Genomic DNA, 7,613 nt, shown 5'->3' on the forward strand with positions numbered 1-7,613 from the left:
AATCCATTCAGACTCTGAGATATCATATTGACTTGTTGAGTTAACATTTTGTTCTGAACCAATATGGCATTCAAAGCATCAATTTCAAGAACTCCCTTCCTTTAAGGTGACTCATTACTCACAGGATTCCTCTTAGAGGTGTACATGAATTGGTTATTTGTAACCATGTCAATAAGTTCTTGAGCTTCTGCAGGCGTTTTTTTAGGTGAATGGATCCACCTGCAGAATAGTCTAGAAACATCTTAGAAAGCTCAGATAGACCATCATAGAATATATCTAAAATGGTCAACTCAGAAAGCATGCCAGAAGGACACTTTTTGGTAAACTGCTTGTATCTTTCCCAAGCTTCGTAGAGGGATTCACCTTCTTTCTGTCTGAAGGTTTGAACATCCACTCTAAGCTTGCTCAGCTTTTGAGGAGGAAAGAATTTGGCTAAGAAAGCCGTGACCAGCTTATCCCAAGAGTTCAGGCTGTCTTTAGGTTGAGAATCCAACCATACTCTAGCTCTGTCTCTTACAGCAAAAGGGAAAAGCATAAGCCTGTAGACCTCGGGATCAATCCCATTGGTCTTAACAGTATCACAGATCTGCAAGAATTCAGTTAAGAACTGAAAAGGATCTTCTGATGGAAGTCCATAAAACTTGCGATTCTGTTACATCAGAAAAACTAATTGAGGCTTTAGCTCAAAATTGTTTGCTCCAATGGCAGGGATTGAGATGCTTCTTCCATGTAAGTTGGAATTTGGTGCAGTGAAGTCACCAAGTATCTTCCTTGCATTGTTGGTATTATTTTTATTTTTGGCTGCCATGTCTTCTTCTTTTTTGAATATTTCTGTCAAGTCCTCTCCAGAGGGTTGTGCTTTAGCTTCCCTTAGTTTCCTCCTTAGAGTCCTTTCAGGTTCAGGATCTACTTCAATAAGAATGTCCTCGTCCTTTGCTCCTGCTCATATGAAAAAGAAGAGAACAGAAAAGAAGAAGAATCCTCTATGTCACAGTATAGAGATCCCTTTATGTGAGTAGAAGAAGAAAAGAATAGAAGAAGGAGAAGAGAAAAATTCGAACACAGAAGAGAAGAGAGGGTTCGAATTTTTAGATGAAGAGAAGTGTTAGTAAATAAATAAAATAAATAGAAGAAGATGAGAGAGAGAGAAATTCGAAAATTGTTTTTGAAAAATAGTTAGTGATTTTCAAAATTTGAGAGAAGAATACTATTAAAATTAAAACTTGAAACAATTAGTTAATTAAAAGAATTTTGAAAAAGAAGAAAGAATTTTCAAAAATTAGAGAGAGAAAAGTAGTTAGGTGGTTTTGAAAAAGATAAGAAACAAATAAAAAGTCAATTAGTTAGTTGAAAAAGATTTGAAAATCAATTTTGAAAAGATAAGAAGTTAAAAAAATGATTTTGAAATTGGTTTTGAAAAAGATATGATCGAAATTTATTTTGAAAAAGATTCGAAAAGGAAGTAAAAAAGATTTGATTTTTAAAATTAAAATTGATTACTTGACTAACAAGAAACTAAAAGATATGATTCTAGAATTTAAAGATTGAACCTTTCTTAACAAGAAAGTAACAAACATGAAGTTTTTGAATCAATCACATTAATTGTTAGTAAAGTTTTTGAAATTTTGAAATGAATTTAAGAAAAAGATTTTGAAATTACTTTTTAAAATTTTCGATAAAATAATAAGAAAAATGAAAAAGATTTGATTTTTGAAAAAGATTTTGAAAAGATAGGATTTTTAAAATTGAAATCTTGACTTGACTAACAAGAAACAACTTATTTTAAAAGTTTTTGACTAAGTCAACCCAAAGATTTTGAAAATTATGAGTAAAACAAGGAAAATATATTTTTTTTGAAATTTTTTGGAATTTTTAATGATGAGAGAGAAAACTACAAATATGACCCAAAACATGAAGATTTTGGATCAAAACCAATGATGCATGCAAGAACACTATGAATGTCAAGATGAACACCAAGAACATTATGAAGATCAAGATGAACATCAAGACTTATGAAATTTTCAATGCTTAGACACTATGAATGCCAAAATGCATATGAAAAATAACAAAAGACATAAAACAAGAAAATATAGAGATCAAACAAGAAGGCTTATCAAGAACAACTTGAAGATCATGAAGAACACCATGCATGAATTTTTCGAAAAAATGCATAAATTTTAAAAACATGCAATTGACACCAAACTTAAAAATTGACTAAAGACTCAAACAAGAAACACAAAATATTTTCAGTTTTTTTTTATTTTATAAATTTTTTTGGATTTTTTTTCGAAAACTATTTTTAGAAAAACGAAAAAGAAGAAAAATTTTGAAAAGATTTTTGAAAACTTTTTGAAAAGAAAATTACCTAATCTGAGCAACAAGATGAACCGTCAGTTGTCCAAACTCGAACAATCCCCGGCAACGGCGCCAAAAACTTGGTGCACAAAATTGTGATCTCTAACAATGGCATTCAACTTGGTATGCGCGTCTATAATCTCAGCACTTTCTTCACAACTTCGCATCACTAACCAGCAAGTGTACTGGGTCGTCCAAGTAATAAACCTTACGTGAGTAAGGGTCGATCCCACAGAGATTGTTGGTATGAAGCAAGCTATGGTCATCTTGTAGATCTCAGTCAGGCGGATTCAAATGGTTATAATGGTTTTCGAATAGAAAAATAAATAAAGCATAAAATAAAGATAGAGATACTTATATAATTCATTGGTGGGAATTTCAGCTAAGTGCATGAAGATGCTGTATCCCTTCTGAATCTCTACTTTCCTACTGCTTCATCCAATCATTCTTACTCCTTTCCATGGCAAGCTGTACGTAGGGTGTCACCGTTTTCAATGGCTACTTCCTATCCTCTCAATGAAAATGGTCCTCTATGGTTTCCCACAAAGCTAATCAGCTGTTGGTTCTCGATCATGTCGGAATAGGATCCATTGATCCTTTTGCGTCTGTCACTGCGCCCCACACTCGCGAGTTTGAAGCTCGTCACAGTCATTCAATCCCTGAATCCTACTCGGAATACCACAGACAAGGTTTAGACTTTCCGGATTCTCAAGAATGCTGCCAATGGGTTCTAGCTTATACCACGAAGACTCTGATCTCACAGAATGGAAGGCTTGGTTGTCAGGCGAGGGCAACCATGCGTCGTGCATCAGGAATCCAAGAGATACACACTCTAGCTCTTGCTTGTAGAACGGAGGTGGTTGTCAGGCACGCGCTCATAAGGACGGATGATGATAAATGTCACGGATTATCACATCTATCAGGTTGAAGTAGGAATGATATCTTAGAATAAAAATAAGCTTGAGTTGAATAAAAGAACAATAGTAATTGCATTAATTCTCGAGGTATAGCAGAGCTCCACACCTTAATCTATGGTGTGTAGAAACTCCACCATTGAAAATACATAAGTGATAAAGGTGTTCATTGGTTCCGGCCCCTGAGAGGGAACCGGGATAACCAAGACCAAGGTCTAAGGACTAAACGTCCAAAAAATGAAAACACAATAGTAAAAAGTTCTATTTATACTAAACAAGTTACTAGGGTTTACAGAAATAAGTTTAAGTTCAAAAATCTACTTCCGGGACCCACTTTGGTGTGTGCTTGCGCTGAGTTTGAGCTTTACACATGCAAAGGCTTCTTCTGGGGTTAAACGCCAAGTTGTAACGTGTTTTTGGCGTTTAACTCTGGTTTGTGACGTGTTTCTGGCGTTTTACTCCAGAATGCAGCATGAAACTGGAGTTGAACGCCAGTTTGCGTCATCTAAACTTGAATAAAGTGTGGACTATTATATATTGCTGGAAAGCCCTGAATGTCTACTTTCCAAAGCAGTTGAGAGCACGCCATTTGGAGTTCTGTAGCTCCAGAAAATCCATTTCGAGTTCAGGGAGGTTAGAATCCAACAGCATCAGCAGTCCTTTGTCAGCCTCCTATCAGATTTTTGCTCAGGTCTCTCAATTTCAACCAGAAAATACCTGAAGTCACAAAAAAATACACAAACTCATAGTAAAGTCTAGAAATGTGAATTTTGCATAAAACTAATAAAAACGTCCCTAAAAGTAGCTAGATCCTACTAGAAACTACCTAAAAATAATGCCAAAAAGCATATAAATTATTCGCTCATCACTTATCCATCATGATTGGTTTGTCCATAGCCTCCAGTGGTAGCTCACCATATGAGACTTGTTGATCTTGCTTTTGGGTTTCTTCACATTGTTCTTTCTCTAGGACTCCTTGAACCAAGTTTTCAATGGTATCCACCATCATGCATTCACTAATGGCTTCCTTGGGGTAGCTCAATGCCTTGAAGTCATTGAAAACTATCTTCTCTTAATTTAATCTCAAGACTAGCTCCACTTTTTGAACATCAATTATAGCCCCAGCAGTAGCTAGGAATGGCCTTCCTAGGATGTTTGATGTGTTGGCTTCTTCCTCCATGTCAAGCACAACAAAATCAGTTGGGAAGATGAATTCCCCCACTTTCACCAATAGATCTTCCACCACACCATGGGGAAATTTAAACGTTTTGTCAGCCAATTAGAGTGCCATCCTTGTTGGCTTGGCTTCCTCTATTCTCATTCTTTTCATCATGGCCAAAGACATAAGGTTTATGCTTGCCCCGAGATCACATAATGTCTTCTCAATGTTCACGTCCCCAATGATACAGGGGATTTGGAAGCTCCTAGGGTCTTTTAATTTCTGGGGAAGCCTCTTTTGTATTATGGCACTACACTCCTCAGTGAGCACTAAAGTCTCTTTCTCCCCCCAATTCCTCTTTCTTGTCATGAGCTCCTTTAAAAATTTGGTATAGGGTGGTATTTGTTCTAGTGCCTCAGCAAAAGGTATGTTGATCTGTAGCTCCTTGAAGATTTCTAGGAATCTAGAGAACTGGCTGTCTTTTCCATCCTTTCTCAATCTTTGTGGGTAGGGTGCCTTCGGCACACAAGGCTTTAAAACTTGCCTTGATGAGGATGGTGTGGAGGTCTCTTCCTCCTTCTTGATTTCAAGTTCCTTTGCAATTTTATCTTCTTAGTGGCTTTGACTTGGGGTTGTTTCTTCCACCACCTTTCCACTTCTTAGTATTATAGCCTTGCACTCTCCTCTTGGGTTAGCCACGGTGTCACTAGGAAAGGTATGTGTGGACATAGGTATTTGCTTGGATAAGCTCCCTAATTGTGCCTCTAACTTTGAAATTGTTGCCCCTTGATTCTTTATGTTGGATCTGGCCTCTTCATGGTTAACATCTATCTTTTTGTCAGCTTGTTGCTTTCTTTCCAGAATGGTGGAGATAGTTCCGGTCAGTTGCGTTGACAATTGTGCTATGGCCACCTCCAATTTTGAGAAACTACTATTGGTTTCACATGGTTGTATGGTGGGGGCTGATGTATCTTAGTGGTAGCTATTGTGTTTTTGTTGTGTGGGGTGATATGATGTGTTTTGTGAGTTGTGGTAGGGTCTGTTGTTGCTTGATTAGTAGTTGGGGTTGTGGTTGTTGTGATGATTGGAGTGATATGGTTTGTGGTCTTGTTGGTTTCCCCACCCAAAATTTGGGTGGTTCTTCCAACCTGGGTTGTATGTTTTTGAGTTTGGATCATATGATGGTCTAAAAGGATTGTTCACATAGGTTGCCTGCTCCCATTCACATTCAGCTTCGAGTGCATCTTCTTCTTGAGGTGGTGCTTGAGCTTGGACAGCTGAGACTTGGCTTGCCTCCACCTTCTTTGTTAAGGCTGCCTATTATGCTTCCATTGCCTTATTTTGTTCTAACAAGGCGTCCATAGAGTTGAGTTCTAGCACCCTTCTCTTTTGAGCTCTTTCTGAAGCATAGAAGTACTCATTCTCGGCTACAGTCTCAATGACATCTATGGCTTCTTTGATGGTTTTCTTCTTGTTGAGTGAACTCCCTGAAGAGTGGTCCATAGCTTTCTTTGCTTCATACGATAGCCCTTCATAGAAGATGTGTAGTTGAACCCATTCGTTGAACGTATCCGGAGGGCACTTCCTTGTCAAGTCCTTGAACCTCTCCCAGGCCTCATAAAGTGTTTCACCATCTTACTGTCTAAAGGTTTGCACCTCATTTCTCAATCTATTGACTCTTGTGGTGGATAGAATCTTGCTAGAAACTTGTTTACAACCTCCTCCCAGGTGGTCAAGCTCTCCTTGGGGAATGCCTTCAACCACTTTGCTGCCTGGTCTCTGAGTGAGAAAGGAAACAAGAGTAGCTTGTAGGTGTCAGGGTGTACCCCATTGGATTTCACAATGTCGCATATCCTCAAGAAGGTAGTGAGATGTTGATTTGGGTCTTCTTGGGCACCCCCTCCATATGAACAATTATTCTGGACAAGTGTGATGAGTTGAAGTTTCAACTCAAAGTTGTTAGCATGGATTGTTGGCTTCAGAATGCTGCTGCCACAGTTTCCTAGATTTGGGTTGATGTAGGAACCTAAGACTCTCCTCTCTTGCCCAACATGATTGCTAGCTTCCTCTCCAACATAGTTATGCACCTCTTCCTCCATAATAGCTCCCAGATCTTCCTCCACTACTTCCTCTCCAACTATGCCTTTGCCTCTTGCTTCCCTCTTTAATCTAAGGAAGGTCCTCTCAGGTTCACTATCAAAGAAGGATGAAGTTTCTCCCCTTCTACCTGTCATACATTCAACAAATATCCAACAGAGGACAAGTGAAGTGAAAATTCTTATTAGTGGTTAGCTTGGTTGATGCAATTGATCAAATAGTTAATGTGGCAGTAGGAGGACTGGAAATATAAACAATGAGTAACTGAAATGACTAAAGAAAAAACAAAACAAAATAAGAAAGTAGAGAGGAGAAACTGAAAAGGAATTAACAAGGTAATTAAAATGCTTAATCTAGCTCCCCAACAAATTTAGTAGTTGTCAAATTTAAACCAATCCCCGGCAACGGCGCCATAAAACTTGATGACAGGAATTCACACCCCTCAAAATGTTGATTATGAACTCGTTCTTTTGGCAAGCGCACCAAAATTATCGTCTAGTAATAACCCACAGTAGAGTGGGATCGTATCCACAAAGATTGGTAGATTTGAGAAATTTTAATCAATTGGTGAATTTGTTAAGCTGAGCAATATAGAGTAGGATTGCGGAATTGTAAATGAACAGGAAAGTAAATAACTCAAAAGTAAAGAGAAGCAGTAAAGTACATAAAAGGAAATGGCAAGAATGCAAAGTGTAGAAACATAAATGACTAAATTATAAATGGGAATGGGGATTGATAGAATTGTAAAGAAAGCTATAAAGAATGTGGGAGATAAGAATAGGGGAATTCATTGAGATTGGGAGATATTGTTCTCTTTGGATGAAATCCAGCTCATCTCATCTTCAATCATGAAACTCATTGACCTCTTGGTAATCATGATTGATTGAGCCCAAATCCCTTGGTGACTCAATCTCTCAAATCTTGATAATCAACTAATTCCTTGGTCTAATTGTTCATGAAGAGAGATATGCTTGGTCTCTGATTATACCACACATCCTTATAGATCCAGAATAATGGGTGGATTAAATGTCACCATATCCAATCACCAAAACCCAGATTCCACTCAAGTGTGAGAAGGGATTTCAAGC

General features: G+C 37.8%; 2 non-coding genes across 2 annotated transcripts; both read left to right on the forward strand.

Annotated features, from left to right (window-relative positions):
• The first annotated feature begins 299 nt into the window (after positions 1–299).
• On the forward strand, positions 300–403 carry LOC130937424 (small nucleolar RNA R71). Its single transcript, XR_009068645.1, has one exon. It is a non-coding gene; the product is annotated as a small nucleolar RNA R71 (small nucleolar RNA).
• A 5,590-nt stretch (positions 404–5,993) lies between these two features.
• LOC130937047 (small nucleolar RNA R71) lies at positions 5,994–6,099 on the forward strand. The gene has a single exon (XR_009068285.1). It is a non-coding gene; the product is annotated as a small nucleolar RNA R71 (small nucleolar RNA).
• The last annotated feature ends 1,514 nt before the right edge of the window (positions 6,100–7,613 follow it).

This window comes from Arachis stenosperma, chromosome 6 (genome assembly GCF_014773155.1).
Source record: "Arachis stenosperma cultivar V10309 chromosome 6, arast.V10309.gnm1.PFL2, whole genome shotgun sequence".
NCBI lineage: Eukaryota > Viridiplantae > Streptophyta > Magnoliopsida > Fabales > Fabaceae > Arachis > Arachis stenosperma.